This window comes from Rhinolophus sinicus, chromosome 16, assembly GCF_057876585.1.
Source record: "Rhinolophus sinicus isolate RSI-liver-muscle chromosome 16, RSI-T2T, whole genome shotgun sequence".
Classification (NCBI taxonomy): Eukaryota; Metazoa; Chordata; class Mammalia; order Chiroptera; family Rhinolophidae; genus Rhinolophus; species Rhinolophus sinicus.
In genome coordinates, this window is record NC_142516.1 from 18,025,623 (window position 1) to 18,051,280 (window position 25,658).

The 25,658-nt window shown below is 49.8% G+C and overlaps 1 long non-coding RNA gene across 5 annotated transcripts in view; it reads right to left on the bottom strand.

The window, feature by feature from the left end:
- Positions 1–1,074: 1,074 nt before the first annotated feature.
- The window catches only part of LOC141571174 (uncharacterized), a 32,898-nt gene continuing 8,314 nt past the window's right edge, over positions 1,075–25,658 (bottom strand). The window contains exons 2-5 of one of the 5 annotated variants that reach the window (XR_012495902.2): positions 16,423–16,604; positions 7,483–7,617; positions 6,817–6,961; positions 1,075–1,563 (exon numbers count right to left, since the gene is read on the bottom strand). This is a non-coding gene — a long non-coding RNA (uncharacterized LOC141571174). Of the gene's footprint in view, positions 1,564–6,816; positions 6,962–7,455; positions 7,618–16,422; positions 16,605–25,658 lie in introns of all 5 variants that reach the window. The other 4 variants (XR_012495905.2, XR_012495903.2, XR_012495906.2 and 1 more) reach the window with 4 other exon arrangements.

A 25,658-nucleotide genomic window follows, 5' to 3' on the forward strand; every position in this document is an offset into this window, starting at 1 on the left:
CCCACCCCTCTAAGGCATCCTTTCGCCAGGCTTAGCGTTCTCATGTCCTCTAACCACTATTCATCTGGCACCTGTTCAGGTTTTCCAGCATTATCTCTTCCAAAGGCATTGCAGCTTTTCAGTACCCAACTGCTACCAAGTGACCACAGCAAAGCTCAAGGGTTCAGGTGGCATCTGAGTATTACAGAGCTGAGCAGGACTATCACCTCTCCCCGTACATGTTCTATGCTCCTGTTAATACAACCTGAGTGCACATTAGCTTTTTTTGGCTAATGTGCACAACTAAGTTGATGACCATCAAGAATTCCTAAGATTTTCCCATGTGCCTCCTCTGGGGCAATAAAGTTGTGTCCCCCTGAGCGAAGCCCTTGTTAAGTATGGTCCATCTTTTCAACTTATCTGAATTGTTGCTTGTTAAATATGCTTGCTTATCTTGTTTTTGCTTAAGGACCTATGATGGCGAGACACTGACCACTTGTTGTACTGATGACCATACTGATGAATAATGCTTTGTACCCAGGGGTCTGAGGCATTTCAGCACGGTTAGTACCACGTGTCAGCATTGTTGATTGATAACAGTGAGATGAATGATTTGTACTTGGTCTTGGTGAGACCCCCAGAAATCTCTGCCATTGGAGCTGGCTTCCTAGCAGGAATATGCCTGTGTGAACCGGCTGGGATAAGAAACCCCCGATGAGACTCCATTTTGATCTCCTTGGTTTTGAGGTGTTCTGTGCACAAGTCGGTGGTTCCTGATCTGAGAGAGCACACGCACCCTGGTTTGTCACTTCAAAGGGAGGACAATTGGAGCGCATGCCTATCCTCTCCAGACCCCTTGCTTTGAGGCAGCCTTTGGCCGAGAAGGATAGTCTCACCTTAGTGAGGTTGCTATATTACACCATTTTCCTGCAAAGAACTATTAGATGTGTAAGCATTGTCATTTGGAGTGAGTCTTCTTTAGCAATTGAACCTTGTCTACCTGCTGTCACTCATGCAAGACCATAGCACAGGCAGGTAAAGGGAGACGGTGATAACTGCTTTAATAGGTCATCAAAGATGGGCAGTTACCACTCCTGTCTCTCAGGGATGGGCAATTTAGTCATTGATAGGTACTTCTTCCATATTTTCTGCACTTTTTCAACCACATTCTAGATATCTGGGAATGGTTATAATTTTATATGACCTCCAAGCCTGCCCAACACCTGAGGCTAGCTGCAGGGGGTGGTCAAATTGACACCCGTGGGCTCATGTCACAGCTCCACTGTGGGGCCTTGGGGACTTTCTTTTCCCTTCTGAGACTGTTTCCTCATCTGTGAACTTGGGGTAAGTAACATGCACCTCCGTGGTGCACCACTGCCATCTCATGCCTGAGCCAGTAGTCTGGACACTGTCTAAGCAGGCTACGTCCTTCTCCATTAGATCTACAGTCTTATCCCAGGGCAGAGACCCAGATCTTGCTCAATCTCAGGGCATCCCTTGGTGCTGTAACCTTCTCTGCCTTCTTGAAACTTCCTTCTTCTGCAGCACCACACATTCCAGCTGCACTCGGTTCTTCGTAGTTTCCTAAAAACAATACAGTAAAGTCCTCACTTAACATCGTCAATAGGACTTTAAGTAAAATGACATATAACAAAACCCATTTTACCATAGGCTAATTGATATAAAATGCATCTCATCAACGCTGTGATAAAATGACATTGAACCAAACAGTGTTATTCAAGGACCTGCTCGATACTTTTTCCCACGCCTCTGGTGCTTTGCACGTTGAGTTCCTTCTTTGAAGGGATGTTCTTTCTCTTCTTTTTCTAGATTCTTATTCTGCAAAATTTGGAAGGTATCTCCTTCTCCAGGAAACCTTTCTTGTACCCCCACCCCTGGTGCAGTCTGGAGTGCAGTCTATAGTGCCATGCTGGTAAATATTCAACAACCAGCTCTCCAAAAAAGGGAGGGGAAAGCCTTGATTTTTAGCATCTGCCAGTGGCCATGGTGTAAATATTCCCATCACGACCAATTTCAAGTTACCAACATGCTGCCCCTGAGTATGAAGTTGGGTAGAGATGTGTAAGCCGATGTGAGTTAATTCCAGCCACCACTGGCTGGGTCAGATGCTTGCCTTTTCTGTCCCACAGCAGCCCCCAATAATATAGTGACACGCTAAGCCATATTGGAGCCTGAGGCAAAAGGCAAAGTCTGTGATATTGTTCCTATCTTCATTTAAAAGTCTTATCTTTTGTTCATCCATTACCGTTTTTGTGTTAATTTTGATTTTTTTAAAAAAAATATTGCAATAAATTTTATTTATCTTGATTACTGAGGGTTTTTTTTAGCACCACATTAAATTTTGTTCCTTAGATGAAGGCCTCACTCACCTCACCCTGGTCCTGGCCCTGACATAATAGCTCATATCACACTGCAATAATTACCATTGATATAGCTGTCTCGCCTACCACGCTGTGAATCTTGGGGACAGAAATTCATTTCTGCGTTCCTAAGACTTGGCACACAATAGGTGCTCAATGACTACTGTCCAGCAAGAGTGGATGAATAGATGGATGGACCAGTCGCTCAGTTCCTTTGCCCATAAAATAACACGCTGATGAAATACATCCGCCACTCTTGCCTAGGGGCAGATTTTGAGTTTTTGAGTATCAGTTCTTCCAACTCAAGATTAACCCTGCCCTTGACCCGGGTGAGTCAGCTCCTGCACTGGGCATTTTCACCAGGGCCAACCTGCAGGTGCCTCAGCCTAGGGCAGCGATGGAAGGAAGATGAATCTGAAAAGTAGAGACTGTGATAGGACCAAGGGTGCCAAGTCACAGAGAGGCAGCTGTCCCTCAGATCCCAGAAAGACTTTCTATCAGTTTGTGTCAACTACCTCAAGAAGTAGCAGAGTTTTTGTCTCTGAATGGATCCCAGGAGACTGCCGTTTGGCAGAGTCAATGGAAAAGAGATGCAAGCAGTAAATACCTCAGCATGACTTCCAGCTCTACAATTTGATGGGTTATCTGCCATCTGAAGGCACCAGAACTTGTTCCCATGCCTGACCCCTTCCTCACCCCAGAGGTCTTCTGGGGATGCCCCTCACTGGCTCCTTAGGTATCCCACTGTATTGCAGTGCGGGTGGGGGTGGGAGTTAAAAGTTTCTGTTTCTATAAGATTGGCCATGGCTTCCATTTTTAAAACATGTGATGTATGCCATGCCCACCGCAAAGAACCTCACACATATTAGTTCATTGATTACCCACAAAACTCTCAGTTAACTTACAGATGGGAAACAGAAAACTTGGCAACTTCCCCAAAGTCACATAGCTGGTAATTGATGAAACTGAAATTCTTACTTAGAATCGTCTGATTCTGAGAGTCTATGATCTTAACCACATCTATGCAAAGAAAAGGAATTTCTAAGAGAGACTTCTTTTGAGAACTCCTGTGAAAGTCAAAAATGAGGGTGGGAATGGGCAGATGTAGCCATTTTTGTCATTCTGACTTGGCCATGTCACCTGCTCCAGACATGCTCTCTGCTCTCCCAGCCCTCCCGCCACCATACTCCCCTTTCCGCCAGACTCCAAAGAGGAGTTGCGTGTTCCCAAAAGGGAATTCGTCAGCTCAAAGACACTTGTAAATCCACATTTCGAGGTGGCAGGAGTTGGGGAGGCAGTGAATAAGCAGTGGGCATCTATCACGTGCCAGGATCTATGTCCACGTTATCCATCCTTCTCATCCCAGGACTAGGAGCAGGTGCTTTTTCCATCTCCATTTTAAAGGCCTGTGTTGTCCAATATGGTAACCACTAGCCACATGTGGCGATTTAAATTTAAATTCCTTAAAATTCAAAAAAAAATTTTAAATTCAGTTTCTCAGTCACACTAGCCACATTTCAAGTGTTCAATAGCCATATGCAGTTAGCGGCTACTGTATTGGACAATGCAGAAATAGAACATTTTCCTCCTTGAAGAAAGTTCTATTGGACAGCACCAAATTGAGGAAGAATGCGGACTCTCAGAATGACTTGCTTGGAGCCACACAGCGAGTTGTAAACAGAACTGGGATGGGACCCATATTTCTCGCTTCCAAAGCCTCCAGTCCCAGAGCCTGGAATAAATTTGCCACCACCTGGCCCCAGAACAAGGAGGATTGTTTGCCTGGGATGGTAGGTCGACTTGGGAAACCAAATAAGAGATCAGAAGACTGTGGGTGAATACCAAAGTGGAGAAAAGGAGCCAGCTGTTCTTGAGGGTTATTTTTACCCTGCCCAGATATCCTAGGGGAGCTGCTCCCCTCCCCTTACAGCTATTTTTATCTCAAGAGCTGGAATCAGAATGTTGTCTCCTGTGGATGGATGGAAGGATCCACTGACACATCAGAATTCCAGCATCAGTACCTCCCTCCTGCTTGGCAACTTCCAAGCAGCTTTATATCCATTCTCTGATGCCATCCTCGTACCAGCACAGTCAATGGGGAGTGCAAGCTCCAAATGACAGATGCGACAGCGGGGTGGGGGGGTGTACAGTGAGTTGCTTCAACAGCTTGTACGTAGTAGAGCTGGGATTTAAACCCAGGCTGAGACAGGGACCTTTTTTTTGAGTGGGAGTGGCTTTTATATGAGGAGTATCTGCTGAGGGGTAGAAAAACAGCCTGAATTTGTTGCTGACCTCACCTCACCCCTTTCTGGATAAGTGGGCAAGTTGTTCAATATCTTTGAGGGATTTTTTCCCTAGTCCATGATACAGAGAGTTCTAATCTTTTTCTGCCTCCTCCATGAACTTACTGGGAATCTGGCCAGTGGGAAGGCTTTGGAAAAATTGGAAAACACCCAATGCCCAGAAAAGATGATTTACTACTATCATCATCATCATCATCGTTATTATCATCAACACCATCTTCATAAGCTATGAAACCTATAACTGTATGCAGCCTCCATCCCTTCCTCCTCTCTGGGCCTCAGTTTCCCTGACTGAAACCTGAGCAGTTTGGCCCTGAGGAGCTCCATGGGGCCTTCCTTCCAGCTCTGGTGTGCCATTTCTATGACCCATTCATTCAGTCAACAAGTGTTTATTGAGTTCGAGCAGGCTGACACGGTGGGGAAATGAAGGATAGCTTCTCCAGAAGGCTCTCTGCCCAGGCTGTTTCAGCCACATACGCAAATTTCCTTGTGTTTTCAAAAGGCAAATTATGGGAAACATGTTATTCACCATAACACACTCTCCCCATCTCTCAGGGAAAAAAAAAAATCTCTTCAACCCCACCAAGAACTAAGCTAACAGAGGACAGAAACCCACCCTTGTTCCTTTGGGCAACTTTCCAGAAGCTCACATCCCTGTTGAAAAAAGGGGAAACTGTATGTGACTGTGTCTCTCTGAGGCTGCTTGGACCTCGTAAACAACCTGTGTTTGTCCCAGCTCCCTCTATCCTGAGGGGTCAGCCATAGCCAAGGAAAAAAACAGTTCTGTTCTGTGCCTGGCCATCCCCAGAGTGAGGAAAATTGTCCATAAATATTTTTATCTTCCTGGTCACCAAGGGAGCTGAGAGGAAGGCTTTGATTCTCCAAGCCCCTGGGCCACTCCCTTCCTCTGGGGACACAGTGGTCAAAGCTGACCTGGGTGTCCCATCTCCCACCCCCAAATTATAGACTGCTGCCCATGCCGCCTGGTCCCAGAAGGTGGTGGGATTACAGGCGTGACCACACTGTACACCATGGCAGGCCTCAGGGCTGCTAGAACAGCCTCTCCCAGCCAGCTGGTTTCCTGCCGGGACCTGGGTGGTCAAAGCAAAGGAAGGGGGGACCCAGAGATGGCACTGGGGGCAGGGACAGGGCCCCAGGGCTGGGACAGAGAGAGACTCAAGGTCACCATCTGTATCTTGAGTTTCCTTGATCATCAGGTCCCATGTAGAGGAAGTCCTGAGAGCATTACTGACCAGGAAGTGGTTTATGGTAAAGCAGATGCTTGGAGGTCAAAGGACTTTCACGTTCTGAGGAAAGAATGGCTAATGGTGAAATTTCAGACTCTGTGATAGCCACTGACAAAGGCCTTGAGGGTCAGGGATACCAAGCCAGAACTCCTAAAATCATCTGTCCTTCCTTGTTATAATCTCCAACCCATCTGAAGCAGACTGCTACTTTCTGGAACTTTCTAGAAGGGAACACTGCCTCGGGAAGTATATCAGACATGAGAACCTCAAAGGGTCATCCAAGTACAAGGTTCTGTGATTCTGTGGTTCCTAGATCACTTGAGCCATAAAATTTTTTGCCCAAAGCGCTAGACTTCTAATGCCTTTTGATGCCAGGACTCTGAGGCTCTAAAATCCTAGAATGGCACCTGGCACCGACTTCCTGCTTCCATGATTCCAGGCTACGGAGCCTAAGATTTCTATGATCCTTCAACTTTGTGACCTACTTCAGAGCAGACAAGGACCTTGCACAAGGAGGCATTCATTCTCAGCAGGGATTGTGTGTGGAGCAGCCCCATGGGGCCAGCTGACTGCTTCTCCATCTTGATGGGCAGAATTCCATGACCCAGAGGCTCCCAGAGCCCAGCTTGCCTTCTGATCTTCTCCTGGCCGTATTCACACTTGGCTCCCACTTAATCCTGCCCAGCCCCTCCTAGCTCGCGTCACCAGGTATGGGCAAGGATGCTGCAGCAGGCGGCTCCAATGTCCTGCACCCCCCAACAGCAACCATTCCCATAGGGCAGAGAGAAAGGGAGGCAGTAAATATGTTTCCTCAGGCAGTATGTCTCCCAGGACCCAGAATTGGAGAAACCAGAGAAGGTGGGCTTGTCCCTGGACACAAGACTAACTTGTTTCACCCTGACTTACCTGACCAGCACCAGAATGACCATATCTTGGTGACTGAAAGGTCCCATCAGCCTCAAGGTATGTTCTTCCATGGCCTACCCTTGTCAGAAATCCCATCTGTAGAAGATGCTTCTTTAGATGATGGTCTCTGGAAAGACTGTTTTAGCTGGAAGGAAAGGGGGATCCTTCATTCCTCTTTCATTGTCTTACTCATTTATTCAACATGCTCAAAGGCTAAATCTCAGTCCACAACTCAGGATACAAGAAATGTGACTTCCCTTTATTTTCTTTAAATAAACTAAAATCCAACTTTGGGTCAATGTATTAACATGCTAGCAGGAAACTCAGTGTTGGTCATTACTGAGGCTCCCTTATATACCCTTATCCTGGTTCTAGTCATGCAAAGGTCCTGGAGTCTTATGCAGAATAACACATTCTGGGAAGTCTCTCTGTCCTTCTGCTTTCATCTTTGGCCACTGGGGTGCCCATTGTCTGTGCCAGATGGCCCTTTACGTCCAGTGACCTGAGGGCATGCTTTAGACATAGGAAGCTGAGACACCAATGTGTTGGGTTCAGCCTCCCTAGTGACACCGTGGACCATTCCTTTTGGGCTTTATCTGTTTCCCACCAACGTAAGGACCCACCAACACCAACTTTCACCTCCTCCTGGCCTTCAGAAGCATTCACCTCTTCCTTTCCGTCTGAGACCCAGAGCCTCATGTCCTCGCTGAGACACAAGACTTAAATTCAAGCAGCCTCAGCTTTCAGCTCTTTCAAAACTACAGCGACCAGAATATCTTGAGGGCTGACCATCTGCTTGAACTGGGGACGAAGGAATAAGCACAGAGACCATAGTACAAATTAGCACCTCACAATCTCATCGCCCCACACACATTTATTTACACGTGATCTTGGAAGATTTATTGGAGCAGCTGGCTGGCCCCTTGCCAACAAAGACAGGAGTAGAAACCTGGAGGATTGGGGCATGGTATAGGCATGGCTTGTGTGGTCAGTGAAGAGCTGAGGTCTTAGCACTGAGGTCCTCTGGGAAATTAAAGCTGGGTGTGGCAATATTGGGAGGAAGGGGTTGGAAAGGAGATGGAACATTTGTGGAGGCCTGATTGCCTCAGTGCTCCCAGGGTCCTTCCTGCAGCCCTGGAAGGGTCCTGAGAACTGCTAGAAAGAAAGAACAGCTGTACTTTACGGAAGGCATCTGGCACCCATGTAAAAAGCACTGGGCTTGGAATCCGGAGCCCTGACTTCTGGCCCTGGGTCTGCTGCAACTCACTGTGACACCTTGAACAAGTCCATTCCCCCAACGCCCATCCCCAGGCCTTGGTTCTTTATCGGAAAATATGAGCATTGGGCTTCCCTTCCTGTAGGGCCAGGTCCTCATTCCCTGGTTCTGATGACTGTGTATGTCTACCTGGGAGTCTGCGTCATCCTTGTCTTTTGTCTCCTTCAAGCCCCTCCCACCATCTTGAACAGAGCTGTCCAAGGACTATTGTCTAAGTGGAATCTGGTCTAGAATCACAGCTCAAGGATGGCTGTGGATGGGATGGAGCCCCAGCCTATCAGAAGTGGCTGCATCTCTATATACAACGGAATATTATTCAGCCATAAAAAGAAGGAAATCTTGGGACCGCCCCGGTGGATCAGGCAGTTGAAGCTCTGTGCTCCTAATGCCAAAGGCTGCCAGGTCAATTCCCACATGGGCCAGTAGGCTCTCACCCACAAGATTGCCAATTCAACTCCTCGAATCCCGCAAGGGATGGTGGGCTCTGCTCCCTGCAACTAAGATTGAACACGGCACCTTGAGCTGAGCTGCCGCTGAGCTCCTGAATGGCTCAGTTGGTTGGAGCGGGTTCTCTCAACCACAAGGTTGCCGGTTCGACTCCCGCAGGGGATGGTGGGCTGTGCCCCCTGCAACTAGCAACGGCAACTGGACCTGGAGCTGAGCTACGCCCTCCACAACTAAGACTGAAAGGACATAACTTGAAGCTGAACGGCACCCTCCACAACTAAGATTGAAAGGACAACAACTTGACTTAGAAAAAATCCCAGAAGTACACACTATTCCGCAATAAAGTCCTGTTCCCATTCCCCAATAAAATCTTAAAAAAAAAAAAAAAAAAAAAAAAGAAGAAGGAAATCTTGTCATTTGTGACAACATGAAAGAAACTGAGGGCATTATGCTAAGTGAAATAAGTTGGACAGAGAAAGACAAATACTGTATGGCCTCACTTATATATGGAATCTAAAAAAATCGAGCTCATAGATTGATAGTTGCCAGAGGCAGGGAGTGAGGAGTGGGGGGAAATGGGTGAAGGTGGTCAAAAGGTACAAACTTCCGGTTCTAAGATAAGTAAGATCTGGGGAGGTAATATACAGCAGGATGACTATAGTTAATACTGTATTGCATATTTGAGAGTTGCAAAGAGGCTAAATCTTAAAAGTTCTCATCACACACAAAAAATATTATAACTTTGGGAGGTAATAATGTTAATTGAAGTTGTTAAGATACATTCACAGAACTAATCATTATGTTCTATATCTTAAACTTATTCAATGTCATATGACAATTCTATCTCAATATAGAAAAAAAGAGAAGTGGCTGCATCTCCCGATTCCTTTCTCCCCAGCTGCAGAGACCAGGCTGGCAGCACCCCCCCACACATAAATCCACATGCATACGCATGTACATGTAACGTGGCCCCCTGGAGGACAATGAGCATCGCTGGGCAAGGAGGCCAACCAAGGAGACAATGCTGCAGAGCCCTGAAGGCCGCCCTCAAGGCGTCTTGTCCGCCATAGGCAGCAAGACCCTCGCAGTCCTGCCAGGCACACCTTCGCAGCCCTACCACTAACCCCTGATTCTGAGTGGCCCAGCCACACAGGATCAGGCCCAGGTGCCGGCAGTCACGGGAGAGAAAGGAGAGAAAGAGGCGGAGAGAAAGAGATGGAGGTCGGAAAAGAGGGAGAACGTGAGAGAGACAGACAGAAAGAAAACCAGAAAGAGAAAGAGAGACGGAGAAAGAGAAGCCAGAGAGAAGATGGAGTCATACAGAAGAGAAAGATAGACGAAGAAAGACAGATGGCACTGGGAGAAAGATGTTTTAAAGGCAGGAGAGACAGATCACAAGGGGGGGGGGTCAGAGATACTGAGAGACAAGTAGAGACACGGAAGGAGAAATGGAGACAAGGGCCAAGAGGAGAGAATGGAGGAGAACACACAACACACATACAGTCAGTCATACACACGGTTGTACACCCATGCACGTGCAAACACACAGTCAGCCACACAGTAACACACACGCACATGCCCACAAAGGTACAGTCACACACAGTCACACGTAGTCACACACATCAAGGACAGGCCAAGAGAGAAGCTGAACCTCATTGCCTAGACCCTGGGGCTGAACCTCTAGCCACTAGATCCCTTCACACCCAGCCAGAGCCTCAGTGACTCCCAGAGACCCCTCGGAAGGCCCCAGACGCTGCAGAGCCCAGTTAGCCCAACTCACCTCACGAGAGTGTTTCTCCCCTGTACCTGCTGTATGCCCATCTCAAAGTAGTACAAGGCTGGTGGCCTCTCCAGAGCACTGCCCGTGGAGGTCAGGATCTGATACGCGGGTACAAAAGCCTGCCTGTAGCTCTTGTGAGATCTATGCTGCAGAGCACAAATCCTCACTCCTTCCTCTTCCCTGTCCTGCTCTCCCAGCTGCCCGCACTCCCTTCCAGGTTTTATCAATAAACCACACACATCTGAATCTCTCTCTCTCATGCTTGTTTCTAGGGAACCTGGCCAACGACACTCACCTCTCAGCTTCAACTCTTTCTGAAAACAGGAGTAATCAGACTTACTACTCAGGGTTATTCTGATAATTAAATGAAAGGTGATATGCAAATCACTTGATATGGGGCCTGCTGGTATTAAGGAAGCCCTTGATAGGCCCTTCCTGTCATCACCATCATCATCATCACCATCATCATCACCATCTTCACCATCATCACCATCATCACCATCATCGTCATCGCTGTCACACGACCATTATCACCATCACCATCACCACCATGGTCATCATCATCATCATCATCATCACCACCACAGAGGGGGCCGGGGAAGTGGGGAGACAGAGGCCAAGCAGGTCCTTCTCTTCCGTCTCTGCCTCCAGCAGGTCTCTCCCATGAGCTTCCGGCCCATCTAATCCCCTCCCTGCCGGTCCTCCCCAGGTATCTCATGGACACTGTAAACTCTACCTGTCCTAAACTCAACTGTCCCCTTCCCATACCCCAACTTGTTCTCCCTCCAGTGCTCCCCTCCCACCTGCTGCTCCCAAGGAGGGTAAACGCTTTGTCATTTATTGATCCTTCTAATGATAGAAGGGATAGAGCCTGGAGTAGAGGTGATACTCAATACATGTTTGCTGAATGAATGAATGAATGAATGAATGAATGAATGGGAAACATCAACAAAGAAGGACATAACTTGCCTATGAACACACCAAGCTTGGCGAAAATGAGTACAGATGCACTCAGGCTCTCCTCTCCAAGCCTGCAATAGGCAAAGTAGGCAGCAGGAACTGCTGTGGGTCAGCCTGAGGCAGTGTCTGCCTGCATTCTGGGCTCTTTGAGTCTCTGGGAGCAGCACCTTCCTGCCAATGTCCAGCCTCCCAAATTATGGAAATAGTGAGCTGCACCAGCAGAGGCCCAAGGATGCTCACGGGCTCTCCTAGGGAGCTGGCGACAGGCCATGGGGAGCTTCCAGCCACTTCTGAGTCGTCTGCCCAGGCACTGGATATGCAGGTAGGTGCCCTGTGGGAGCAAGGCGTCTCCTGTCCTGCTGAAACTCACCTGACGGGGATCCAGGACTACAGGGCCCTGGGCCACTTCCCATTGCCCAGATGGGAAGACAAGGGCACAGTGGGCTTGCCCACGGTGGCCTGTGGGTTGGTGTAGTATCTTGTCCACCACATCTTCTGATGTCAGAAATAACAGTCGCTGTGATAACTGCTATTTGTTCAGCCCTTTCTCTACCCCAGGCACCATGCTGGGTTCTCTGGCCATGGATCAATTCCTATGTGTAGGACTTATTACCCCATTTTAAACATATGGCCTAGAAAGGCTGAGCAACTCACTCACGCTCACACAGATTCAATTTCGGGCTGGCATGCCACAGGGTCCTGGCTGCTAACCGAGTCAGCTACGACACACTCCGCAGGCCCTCTGATTTGCCCCTTGCCCTGGGAACCTGGGCACAGGTACCCAGCTGGTGCTGGGTGCAGAGGCTTTCCCTTCCATGGCCCTCACCCACCGGCCCTCAAAGCCCCTTTCATGGGCCTGTTTCACACCCCACTGGGGAGGCCAGACAAAACTGCTAGTGTTGGGATTATTTTTCTATTTCCAGATGGATCTGTTTGCTGGCTCCATCCAGGGCCTCCCACCACTGCATGGGGGCCAGGGGCGCAGCGCCAGGTTAATATTAGGAGGCAGCAGGAAAAAAAGGCAGCCCAATGCAGCTCCTCACAGAGTTCTGGGCTGTTCCACAACGGCAGCCTCTGAGGAATATTCCTGGGCATTTAAGGGGTCCTGGCAACCAGGCGGGCCACGAGGAAGAAAGAATATTCTTTATTTTCTTTAAAAATTTTCAAGGAAGCTCCTGAGTGTCTAATTTTGGGCTGGGAGCCAGCACAGAGTCCCCAGGTGATCTGCAGAGCTGAAAACGGTATTTTACAATCCACCAGGTATTCATTTTACCAACATTTACTGAGTACCTTCTACTGTCGGAGAATGCATCACACCCAGAGAAAACAAAGGTTTCCACCCTCGCAGAGCCCATGGTCTAGCAGGGAAATAGATGGCTGTAAGTCAGATAATTGCATACATGAATGGACACTTAGTATTGACACGAAGTGCTAAAGAAAAAAAGGCCCAGATACAGATGATGGCAGACTTTGACTTTTTAAAAACCCTCCAATCTAAATGCCTCATTTCAAAAGAAGAATAGTCCCAGAGAGAGACAGAGACCCTTGGGTACCCACAAACATTACCAGAGCTGGATCTGTACCCACCCATTTGGGTTGGGCCATGGCAGAACAGAATGGACGATAGTGGGATTCTGGCAGCCTTGCCCTTGATCTTGGTAGAATAATTGGACAAGATCAGGGTATAGGGAACTCACTGATCACCACTGATCAAAGCCAAGTATATGAGAAAGTTGTCTCCAAAGCTCATTAAATCTGTCTGTTAATGGAAATGTAACTCAGTTACTATCACAAAAAATCCAATCCCGCACAAGGGGGGGGAATGCCCCACCCCCCTCTTCATCCCCATGCCCAAACGAAAACAACAAATATGACACACCAATGTGTATCTAGGTGGGACACTGGGGCAGAGAGAGACGGGAGGTCCTCTGAGGGCCGAGTGAGGTACCAGAGGAGTGTGACCTGGAGCAAAGTCATCTCACTGGGGAGACAGCCACATGAAGGGCTGTCCTGTGTAAGACGGTCATGTGGTGTAGGTGGCCTCAGGGGGAGCTCCAGAGGGAGATTTCCGTCCATACTGAAAAGGAACTTGTTGAGGTTCAAACAGTGAATGAATGGGTGAGAACGAGAAGTCCTGGGATGGGGGCGACAAGGGAAGGGGAAGGGGCAGCGCAAGCAGAAATCAGTGGCTCCTGGGCAGAGGCTTGAGGGGAAACTTCTGGCCTGGTCAGGCGACCGGATCAGAATCCAGGGCCAAATGAGGTCTATACTCCGAATCCTGGCATGAGGCAGCACACACTAAAAGGGTTAACTGAGAGAGCATTTAATGCTCCACACAGAGACCAAGTAGCTTATAAACAATGATACCACCACTACTGATCACAATTTAAAAAGATTGGAATGGAAATTCTCAATGGAAATATTCAAAGTAAGGCATCCACAGAGGAGTGGGCAGGGTTATGGGAACTGGCCAGAACAGGTGACTCTCCCTGGGGCTGGTGGCCATGAGGAACCCCTGTCATCTCAGCCTGAAGGGGAAGGGAAAGGGATGAGTTGGTGAGCAAGGCAGGATTTCCAGCGTTAGGAAGCAGCCATCTTCAGAGCTACGACAGAGCAGGGCAGAGAGGGAGCAGACACCCCAGCCTCTCTCCCTTCCTGCCCTCCAACTAGCAGTGCCGCCCACAGACCACACCCCTTCAGAAGTTAGGGGGCAAGGGAGCCAAGGTGAGGCTGTCCAGCCTAGAGGTCAGCTTCCTGGGGCATAGACAAGGAAAGGCAGAAAGTAAGTAGATGGGAGCACCAAGAGGGGGGAAAGAATAAGAAAAGACATGTTGTGATTGGTTGCCCAAACGTGTCCTCCTTTAAAAAAAAAATACCTTGGGTTGTAGAGCACGCAATCTCCACTTGGCCACAGGCCCCAGTACTCCCAACGGCCTCACAGTTCAACTGGCCTCATTCGTACATATGCTCCCAGCTGACCCCTGGGGGCATTTGAGTGATCCCCAGAAAGATGAACTCAGAGGTACCTTCCAAGCCCCCTTTGACTTTGTGATTTTCAGAGGCTTAGATGAAAATAAGAGGGTCACTTGTTCAACATGTACCAAGCCCCTGCTCTATGTTGGGGCCCGTCTGGAGCTCTGGGGTCCCAGTAACTATCAAGACAGACCTGTTTTTAACCTCAGGGAGCTTACAGTCTGATGGGGAGACCTGATTTTATTTGGTGAATAAACATCTGGTAGGCAAGCATTGATTCCACTGACCTTATATTCCAGTTGGGGGAGACAGAAAATAAACAAGAAACCCATAAAGGTATAATATAAATTTATAAGTACTGTGAAGGAAAACAAAGACAGCTAAGTGGCGTGAGTATGAGAAAATTAAGCTTGTTAAAGTTATCAATTGCTGTGTAAAAGATAACTGTAAACTTAGTGGCACAACACAGCCACCATTTTAATGCTGATGGATTCTGTGGGTCAGGAACGTGGGCAGACCACTGCTGGCTGGCAGGCCTGATCTCAGCCCCATGAGGCTGGGGCCTCAGCTGGGAAGACCCACACAGCTGTGCGTGACTCAAACAGCTAAGGGCTGGAATCATCTGGAAGTATCTTCATTCATGTGTGGTAGGCAGAATAATGGCCCCAGATGTCTATACCCTAATCCCCGCCCGGAACCTGTAAACATCCTATCTTACATGGTATAAAGGACTTGCTAATGTGATTAACTGAAAGATTTTGAAGTGGAGAGATTATTCTGGATTATCCAGATGGGGCCAGTGTAATCACGAGAGTCTTTATACGGGAAAGAGGGAGGCAGGAAAGTTGGAGAAAAAGATGTGATGATGGAAGTGGGGTCATAGTCACAGAGAGATTAGAAGATGCTACTCTGTTGACTTTGAGGATGGAGAAGGGGCCAGGAGCCAAGGAATGCAGATGGCCTCTAGAAGCTGGAAAAGGCAAGGGAATGGATTCTTCCCCAGAGACTCCAGGAAGAAGGCAGCCCGCCTGCACTTAGAGTTCAGCCCAATGGGACTCATTTTGGACTTGCCCTCTAGAAGTGTAAGAGAATAAATTTGTCTTGTTTTCAGCCACTGAGTTTGTGATAATTTGCTACAGCAGCAATAGGAAGCTTGTACAACGTCTGGTGCCTTGGTCAGGACAATGAGAAACTGGGCTCACCCAGGTTAGCAGACCAGAGCACCCACATATGACCTCTCCACGTGGCTGGGGCTTCTCACAGCATGGCTCGGAGTAGTCGGACTTCCACAGTGGTTCAGGACCCAAAACAAGTATTCCAGCAAAATTGTCAGGAGCTCCACAGTCTTTCACAACCCAGCCTCAGAAGTTCCATGGTGTCACTTCCACCTACTGCTGAAAGCAGTTACAAACCCACCCAGATTCAAAGGGAAGGGACTGAGACTCCACTTCCTGTAAGGAGGAGGACCAGAAAATTTGCAGCCATTGTTTTTAAAATCATGACAAGGCTAATTGTGATAAGGCAGTTAGGGAGAGGGCCATCTGAGGAGTCAACATTTGAAGAGTCTGGATGAGGTGAGGGAGCAGAGCAGGGGCAGAGTATCCTGGGGGAGGAAACAGAAGTGCCAAATCAGAGGTGAGAATGAGGCAGGCAGGTAACCAGACAGTTCCAGTCCACGTAACAAGGGGCTCAAAGGGCTGTGGGAACCCAGCTGTGGACCCTGAACCCAACCTGTGAAGGTTCCAGAAGGAAGGGATGTGTGAACAGAGGGCTGATGATTGCAGCTGAGACGGCTCACGATGGAGGACTTGGCAACTCCTCTCAGACGCTCCCCACTTCATAGAGGAATGAGGACTGGTCTATGCACTTCTCACTCTGGTCCTACTGGGCACTGGGAACCCCATGGGCCCAGGCTGATCTTGGTAAAGGCCCCTGCCTCCTGGACTTCAGGTCAGCTCTTTTTGTGTGCCCTGTGGCCCGCTCTTTCCTGGCAGATGTCATTTCACAGCCTTCACCAAATAAAATGTTACCTAATTAACAGAGGGCTAACAAGTGCACTTTCTCATTAAGGTAGAGAGAGCCAGTGGAAACAGAAGGAGGCAGCGTATTCACAGGACGCCTGCCTTTGGAGCTGGAGCTGGATACCCATCAGGCCTGCCCAGCCACCCACCTTTCTGGACCCAATCAGAGCTTTCTGTCCTTTGCAGATGCATCCGGGAAAGGGGGAGGAGGTCCCAGGTCCAGACAATCAGGAGGGAGCAGGGGAAATCCTTTTTCTGGTCCCCAGGGTCAGCACAGGGATTCCAGCCCCAACACAGGATTTGACATGTAGAAGATGCTCAATAAATATTCCTTAAATAAGGGGGGAGAGAGAAAAAATAGGGTTTTTTCTCTGACACACAACAAAGATGATTAAAAACACAGGCTCATGTTTCTACAGTCTTGGGTTCAAATCTTGATTCAGCCTTTTACTAACTTACTGCAAGTCATTTTCACCTTTCTGAGCCTCCGTTTCCTCATCTGTAAAAGGGGATAATCATAGCAACCTTATAGAATTACTGGGTCGATTAAACAGGATGGTCTCCAAGAAAGGATGATGAAGATGATGATGGGTAACATGTCTAAGCCCAAAGCACATGCAAAGCACAGTTCTGAGAGCACTCTAAGAATAAGGGTTTTCATCTTCACAACTGAAGGAAGCATTTTACAGATGAGGAAACTGAGGAACAGAGAGGTTAAGTAACTTGCCAAAGGTCACATAGTTGAGAAGCCACATAGTGCGAATTCAAACCCAGGCAACGTGGTGCCAAGCCTGTACTCTGGCACACAGTAGGAGCTCATTAAGGGGCAAGTCCTCTGCCCACTGTGTAACTGTCTTCTCTCTACTGGGTGGTGAGCACCTCAAAGATATGGGCTGCTTGTTCCTACCTCTGAGTACTTAGCACGGGGCTGCACCCCGGGGACTGTTGCCTGGATGGGTGTGGCACCAACAAAGATGTCCCTCTTATCATGCCCTTTAATGGGATAAGAATGCTCTGAGTCTGGCTGCCTGGAGCTGAATCTTGGTGCCACTATTTACTGGTCTTGAGCCTCAGTTTCCCTAACTGTCAGCGTGGAGAATCAGAGTGCCCACGTCACATGGTTTTGTGACTGAGGTTCAGTTGTATGCATATTAAGCTGAGCATAGCAGTAGGTGAGCGCTCAATGAATGTTAGCTATCGTCACCATTATTATTTCTGTTCTTCTTCCATACTCCAGCCAGGTTTCCCCACAGGACCCTGGCTTTGCAAGGATCAGGCCAACCTCCCCGGCAAAGAACAGTTAACCAAGCTCTTTCTAGTGACAGGTAACTTAACTCCCATCTCAGATGCAAAGGTGGAGGCCAACTCAGAGGTGGGGCGGAATGCGAGATTGGCCCTGGGCCGCATGCTCCATAGCAAAGTGGCCAGAGCTTTCACCCCAACTCTTTCTTCTCCCGCCTTCCAGAGCAGTGGTCATAGATATGGCGAAACAAGATCAGCCTCAAGCGGGACTGGGGTTGGGAGGGTGTTGGAAGCGGGCCGGTTGAGGGGGTGTAACACAAGCCCTCTCAATGTCCCTCCCAGGCAACACTGGATCTGCCTTTTGACTTCCCCAGAGGCCCAGAGAGGTTAAGGTCCTGGGCCAGTATCACACAGCTTATCTGGCAGCCAGTTGGACTTTCTGATCCTGGAGGTCCCTAATTCTAAAACTCTGTGACACCTCCACCTGAGCTCAGCCCAAGGTCACGTCTTGGGGAATGAGGGGCAATAATGGGGGTTCCTGGAGCTTTTCACATGGGTCTTGGACAGGGAGCTAGACCAGTCGCCAGTGTGGGGAGGGCGGGTAGCCGTCAGGCAGTAAGATCGGGTACCAGGCCCTGCTCCTTTGCTCCCCATGGAGGATCAGTTGCTTGGAGAAAGGGAGGAGGGCCAGGACCCCGGGGATGGCAGGCATTGGGAAGCCATTTTCCTAGTGCAGACTGAGGCTCTCCCAGCCTCATTTCCTTTTCTCTCTCTGCCTTGTTTCTCTCTGGCCCTCTCTATTTGTGGTCTCTATATCTCTGCCTCTCTTCTCCTGTTTCCCCTCTCTGTATAATTCCCTTTGTCTCTGTATCCCGTCCCCCTGTTTTACCCCCTTTCTTTTCTTGTTAGTCTCTCCCTGTATCTCTTTCTGTTTCTGCCCGTCTTTTGCGCTGACTGCATTCCTCTCTCCTGTCTACGTCTCTCCCTCCATTTCTCCCTTGTTTCTGCCTCTGCTCCTCTCCCGCCTCTGCCTCCTACACTGTCTCCCCTCTGACCTATTTTATTCAACTCACCTGGAAGGAGCTAATGAATCTGGGGTAGGAGAGTGACACAGCAGAGCTGGGAGGTCAGCCAAGAGGCCTGGAGGAGGGGAGAGCAGGACAAGCAGACAAGAGGCTGCTACAAAGGTACAGGGAGGAGATGGCAAGGTCTGAGCCTCGTGAAAGCGATGAGGTGGAGAGAACGGGGTGGCTGTGAGAAAGACTGCGAAGGACGGAGGCTCAGTGATGCTGTGGGCTTGGGAGAAAGGCCAGCAATTGGGAACACTTCCAGGAGAAAGAGAAGGAAGGAGACTTCAGCAGGAGCTCGCGCGAGGGAACCGCCGGGGCTGAACCACAGGGCTGGAGGGAGGGGGTGCAATGAGGAGGGCGAGAAGGGGTAGCTGCTGACCTGCTCTAGGCCGGGGCCAACTTGGGGAAAGCCTTAAACGCCAACCAAGAACCTAAACTTCAGTCCCCATGGAAGTGGCTTTTAATGTGAATCTTGGTGGTTCTCCCCTGACAAATATATATGCCTAATGGTTGGCACCCATGTCAAGGCTTCTGGGACCCTCGGAACTTCTTCCATGAGCCACAGATACCTCAGGATATGAAGGTGATTCCAGGCCCTTGGGAGCCACTAGGGGTTTTTGAGCTGAGATGGCAGACTTGGAGCTGCACCTGTAGGAAGGTGAAGCTGAAGACATGTGGCCTTAATTGTTGGGCAGAGCCTTCTAGCAACCTGGCCCACCAGGCCCAGGGCCTCTCAGAGTATCCCTGCTTCCTAGAGACCTTGCAGGGCTCCAGGGATGCAGAGAAGAGGGTCTGAGTCCTGAGCCGGGGTGACTGCAGCCCAGGGTGCCCAGGCTCAGAGGGAGGGGCTGAGGCCTTGTCCTTCATACTGTGAAGGACACTTAGACTGAGTGCCTGGACCTGCCCCAAGAGGACTGAGCCTTCATAGCCTTTTGGATGATTACCCTGGGAGCCGGAGGCAGTTGCCCTGCCCTGCCAGGCCCAGCCTAGCCTAGTTCCTCCTTCCCACCCCCCACCTCCTCTCCCGTATGCCCTGCATTGAATCTCTATCTACCTCCTCAGACAATGTCTGTTTAGGCAAGGAATAGCCCTAGTGTGGGTGCTACTTTCGTTCTGCCAGCTGGGCCAGCCGGAAGTCAACTGCAGTAACCTTAGTCCGCTGGTTTAACACCCATTATACAGATGGGGAACCTGAGTCCTAGAGGGATGAGACTTGCCAATTATTCTCCAGCAAGCTGGTGACTCAGGCAGGCCACCAGGCTCTCAGCCCTAGAGCTCTTCTGTCTGTGCTTAAAGGATAGTCCTCCAGCTCCTGCACATCACTCTGGTGCCCTATTACCCCAAATGCCTGGGTCCCGTCCCAGTCACACCCTCCGCTCAGGCTGCCCTGGCCAGTTGGAGCAGAACTCATTGCTGTCGCAGCAGTTACCATTTATTAAGTACCTACAATGTACCATGCACTTGATGTCATGCAATCCTCCTAATGGCCCACTGTGAAGGGGATAATGTTACCCAATTATGTAGATGAGGAAGCTGAGTCTCAGAGAGGTTAAGTAACTTTCCTGTGATCACCCTATTGGTAACTGACAGAGCCAACATTAGGACTAGATGTGCCCAACTGCAAAGCTTGGGTATTTCTCCTATACCTTCCTCTTCCTGTCACACAAAACGGGCACCAAACTGGCTTGCCTAGAAGCTCAGGAGAGGCAGGAATCCATCTCTAAAACCAGATGTCCAGGCACCTACCTGACTCCCAGACCAGCCATGGGTCAGCTTTAACAGCTGAGGGTGTGTGTGTGTGGCAGGGGGGCTCTCAGCTGCGCCCTTTCCTTTAGCAGAAGAACCACAGGAGAGCATGAGATGCCCGTGAACCTGCTCTCCAGTGTTCCAGCTCTACCATTGACTTCCTGTGTGACCGTGGCCTCGTTAACTCCCCCTTCTGGCTGTGTCTCTGTCTCTCCCTCCAACCTGAGGGAGTTGGGCTCCTGGCTCCCACAGGGCCATGGCTGCCTGAGTGCCTGCAATTCTTTGGCTGGAGGGAGATGTCTTAGTGCCCTCTGGGCAGAAGTTTGCCAAGCTACGGGTTTGGCATGCCATCTTTGCCTGCTCTGTTCGAGGGTGACTGTCTTATTCCAACAAGGAGCCACCTCAGGGTGGCCCACTCCAAACCCCAGTGACTCACTTATAGAGAGAGGCGCAGGCGGGCAGGAGCTGTCTCTGTGGCTCTTGGCGTCCGGCAGAGCCCACGGGCCCATGAGCCCACGCTGGGCGGGAACTTGTGTCAACCACTGGCTCCTATAAATCGCAGGGCTAGGACAAGGTGGGACAGTCGGTGGCCTTTGGAGAGAAAGCTCAGCCTGTGTGCTCTGGAGAGGTGACCCGGGGGGACCCGGGGCTCTGCTCAGGGGTGTTAATGAGTGCTCCATCTGGTGCCATCCTCAACCACCAGCTGACGCTGACATAGCATTTCGGTGGGAGAGAGAGAGCGTGTGTGTTCCAAGGCTAGCAAAGGCTCAGTTTTTCCGATCCGGAAAAATCCGTTCAAAGAGAGGAAAATTGATGATGAGGAGCCGAAGATTGCCTGATTTATGTTGCCTTAGTCTGTGACTTAATGGTTCACAGAAGACTATCACCCTTGATGTCTAACTGGGGAGACCGAGGCTCAAAGCAGGCTGGGCCCCATGGAGAGGGCCATGGCAGGGCAAGAATAGAAATATGATCTTTCACCTCCTAACCCAAAGGTCTGACCATTCTGCTATCCTGCCTCCCTCATCCAGGGGCCAGTTCTGCCTTTGGCCCCAGTGGAATATCACCCTGATTCTCTGACCCTGATTTGGACTCAAGAGCTCCCCATCTCTGAGACCACAGCATCAACAGATATTATTAGGAGAGACTCCAGGCAGAGCAGCTAAAGCTCTGCCTTCAGAGGGTTTATCTTCCTCTTTAGAAGACAGGAGAGAGTTTAGAAGTGAAACTAGAAAAATAATGACCGATGCTTCGTTGGTACTTATTATGCATCAGGCATAGCTCCGTTCTAAAGGTTCTTCATGTATTAACTCATTTAGTCCTCACAACAACCTATAAAATACTGTCAGCCCTGTTTTACAGATGAGGAAACTGAGGTCCCCTGAGGTTAAGCATCTTTTCCTCAGTCATACAGCTAGGATGTCGTGTAGAAAGGCAGCCTGGTTCTTGGTTCCACACCGCCAAAGAAGACATTGTGTGGCAAGTGTTAGCTCCCGCTCTGTTCCAGGCATCACCCTCACTACTGGGAGCCAGTGTTAGAAAGAGTAGACAAGGGACCTGCCCTCAAGAAACTTGTCATTCTTCCTTCATTTATCCATCCATCCATCCATCCATCCATCCATCCATCCATCCATCCATCCGTCATCTATCAATCATATTATCCATCCATCCATCCATCCATCCATCCATCCATCCATCCATCCATCCATCCTTCCATCATTCATTCATCATCCATCCTTCTGTGTCTGGTTTTACTCACTATTGTACCCCCATTCTCAGCACAGTGCCTGGCGTATAACAAGCCCTGAACCAATATATGCTGAAGGCATAAAGAAATGGAGACAGATCTGGGCCCTGTCCAAGAGCTCTTGGTCTGAGTCCCTCACCCTCTCCCCGTCTCCATGCAATGGGTAGTAAACACTACCTTGCTCACCTCACAGGATTCTCTGAAGGCTCTGATGGTGATGAGGCAAGTGCTTTGCAAACTGTAAAGGGCTATGAAGACATAGTCTGCACTGGGCTGCCGAGCTGCTATGTAGGCGCCGAGGCCTGCAGAGCTGTGTCTCTCTCAGGTCTGGCTGGTGAGACCTGTCAGACACTTCCCCTCAGCCTGCCAAGAGGCCCAGAAAGGAAAGGAAATTGACATTTAATGAGCATCCACGATGTGCCAGGGCCTTCACACACTTTAACCCTCTCTTCTCTTTTCATACACAGATCAAAGAATGAAAGCCCAGAGAGGTGCATCATTTGCTCAAGGTCACACAGCCAGTGAGGAGCAGAGTCCAGGTTTGAACCCTGGTCTGTGAGCCCCAAAGGCTGTGGTTGTGACCATACCCAACACCACCTCCCCTTAAAGGGATGCTGCCGACTTCCTGCTTTCCAAATCTCCTTAAGTCCCCAGTTTTCAAGGTTACATAGCAAGCCCCTGGCAGAGCCTTTTAAAAAGTGTTTCCATTTAGTTTTGCATTGATTATTTCCTTTCTGCTTTACAGGAATTTCTCCCCCCCCCGCCCCCCCCCCCGCCTTTTTATTTGCAAAGAAAAACCGACATAAATGTTCTCCCCACACACAGGTTAACCCTTGTCTGACAGAGGTGGATTCTCAGCAGCCATGTGGGGGGGAGATGGAAGGTCAGCTGCTTGCCAGCTTCCTGCAGGGCCTCTTCGCAGACCCTCACGATAGTTCACACAACAGTGTGGTTGTGCTGCCTAATGTCATCCGTAGCAGAAGCCCCTGACTCCCAATTACCAGCTTCCTGTGACCCTCGCACAGGGCAGCGTTCTGAGACCCAAGTGGAAACCACCTCTTGAAACATAAAGCTGAAAATAGGCTTCCTGAAGACACTATCTTGTGCCACAGGCTGGGTCTGAAAAAGAAATGCCCACAGCCACGGTTCCTGGGCCACCCACCGAAAGCCTGGCACAACGCTGGGCACCTCACCAACATCCCTTCACCGAGTCTTCTAAATGGGAGGGGCAGGTCTTGATGACCCCATTTTACAATAGAAGGGAAAGCTGAGGCTCAGAGAGGCAAAATCACCTGCCCAAGGCCATGCAGCTGGCCAGGTGAAAACTGGGTGTAAGACAGGACCCTTGCTTATACGTTGCTTTAAGTTGAGGGCTAAAAATAAGACATTGCGCCTGTGAAATGACAAAGTGCCTCCTCTGTGCCAGACGCCGTCCTCGGTCCTGGAGACCTGATCCAACAAGAAGTGGAAGCAAGTCTCAAGTCTTCTAGACTTGCTGAATGATCTTAGTCACTCTCCTTCTCTGAGCCCAGAATTTGCCCTATGTGAAATGAGTGGGTTGAATATCTCAGTCTTTTATGCTCTTCTTTGTTTTGCTTGGGTAATAATTTGCAAAGTAGAATGTAGCAGGTGAGAGAAGATGACTGAGGTTTATGGGTAGCACTGCGTTATGGCTGAGAGTTACTAAAACGCCATCCAGAGACCCCATACCAACACCACAAGGGGCAAAATTCCCTAAGGAGTTCAGGTACACTGGGGATGAAACGCCCCTGCAGCCTTGCCCCACTCCTGACCCGCACTGCCGAGTGGGAAGCTAAAGAGAGGAGTCGCAAGCCCTGAGCCAGACACCACACGGGCGCACAGGATCCTCTGAGCCCCCCTCCTCGGCAGCTCCTCCCCTAGCCCTTGTCTCTGGGCAGCCCATCACCCCAAGACCCAGCGCCCGGTGCCCCCAACCCAGCCCCCTCAGTAAAGGCTCCTCCTGTATTTGGCTCCAGCACCAGCAGGCCAGCCATTTAAGGCTCCACCTCACCCCTTTAAATTCTATTTTTTCAAACCACATTCTTGAACTTGGCAGATAAGGTGGCAGTCCGACAAGAGCCCTATTTACTCGGAGAGCCGTGAATGGGCCCTTTATAACAAGCTTCATTAATATTTCTACCTATTGGCCAGCTCTCCGTTTCCTCCCCCTATACAAACAGATTCTCCACACAGAAAGACTTTTCAAATGCTCTTGTTGACTTTCCCCAAACAGGGAGGGCAGCCGGGCCGGCTGGGGTGTATGAGTGTGTGTGAGTGTGTGTGCAGGGGAGGGGGCGGCCATGGGCTCACGCCCGCCTGGCCTGGTGCAGGAAGGAAAGAGGCCCGCTATTCACGGACAGGGGTGGGCAGCCGGGTGAGTTCAGGTATGCCGCCTCACAAAGGCACACTGAGCCCGGCCTGCGCCATGAATTCCAGAGTCCTGGCTGGAGGAGTCGGGCGGTCCCTTCTCAGCCCATTGCCTGGCCAGGTGACCCTGGCCAAGTCCCTTCCTCACTCTGGGCCTTACTGCCCTCCTTCGTCAGTTGGGTCTACACCCTGCTCCTCAAAGTGTGGTCCATGCACCAGCAGCAGCAGCGTCGCCCAAGAGCTTATAAGACACGCAAGACTCTCTGTCCAGATTTGCTGTACCTGAATCTGTGTCTGAAGATTCTGGGTGATAGGTGTGCACCACAAGGTTCCAGAAGCATCAGATCGATAGCACATCCCCCTCCACCAGGACCAGGTCTGTTCTATGGCCCAAAGGCCATCACAGACCTTAAACATCATTAAGATGGCAGCCACCAAGGCTGTTGTGTTCTCTTCTTTGTGACCACAGGCCTGGCCCATGGTTGGGGCTCAGGAAATAAACAACCAGAAAAGTGCATTGTCAAAGTCTGGAAGCCTTGTGCTAACGACAGAAATTCTTCCTCTTCAGCAGATGACAAATTGTGAAGAACAACCTATTCCGTTGTTCAAAAGGTCACATGGCATCAGAAGGGACCTTCTAATATTGCAATGGATGGGTTGAGCTCCCTGTCTTTTGGAGATACGCAAGCAGAAAGTGGAAGACCTGTGAGGGAAATTGGAGAAAGCACGGAGCCCCATGTGTGCCTCTGGGCTGAGGAAGAAACAGTGCAGAGAATGTGGCGTCATCACCGCGTCCGCTCACAGGGGGCATGGTGGCGCCTTTGGAGAGAGGCAGAGCCGAGTTTGGATGCTGAGGACGCCCTCTAACAGTGAGAACATGGGCAAATACCTTCACTTCCCTTCCTTGTTCATGTGATAAATGTTTATCCTATGTGTCAGACCCTCTGCTGGACCTTGGGGACACGACGGTCAACAAAATAGCCTTTGTCCTTGCCCTCTCTGGGAAGAGAGACAACAACAACAACAATAAAATAAATACAAATGCCAAGGAGGAAACAGAGGAGGGTGACAGACAAGGTATGTGTATGGGGAAGGGGGAAACCTATTGGGGGAGTCAGGGAAGACATCACTGAAAGTTGGCTTTTTAAAATCAAGCCTGTAGACAGAGGGACCAATCACGTGAGGAGCTAAA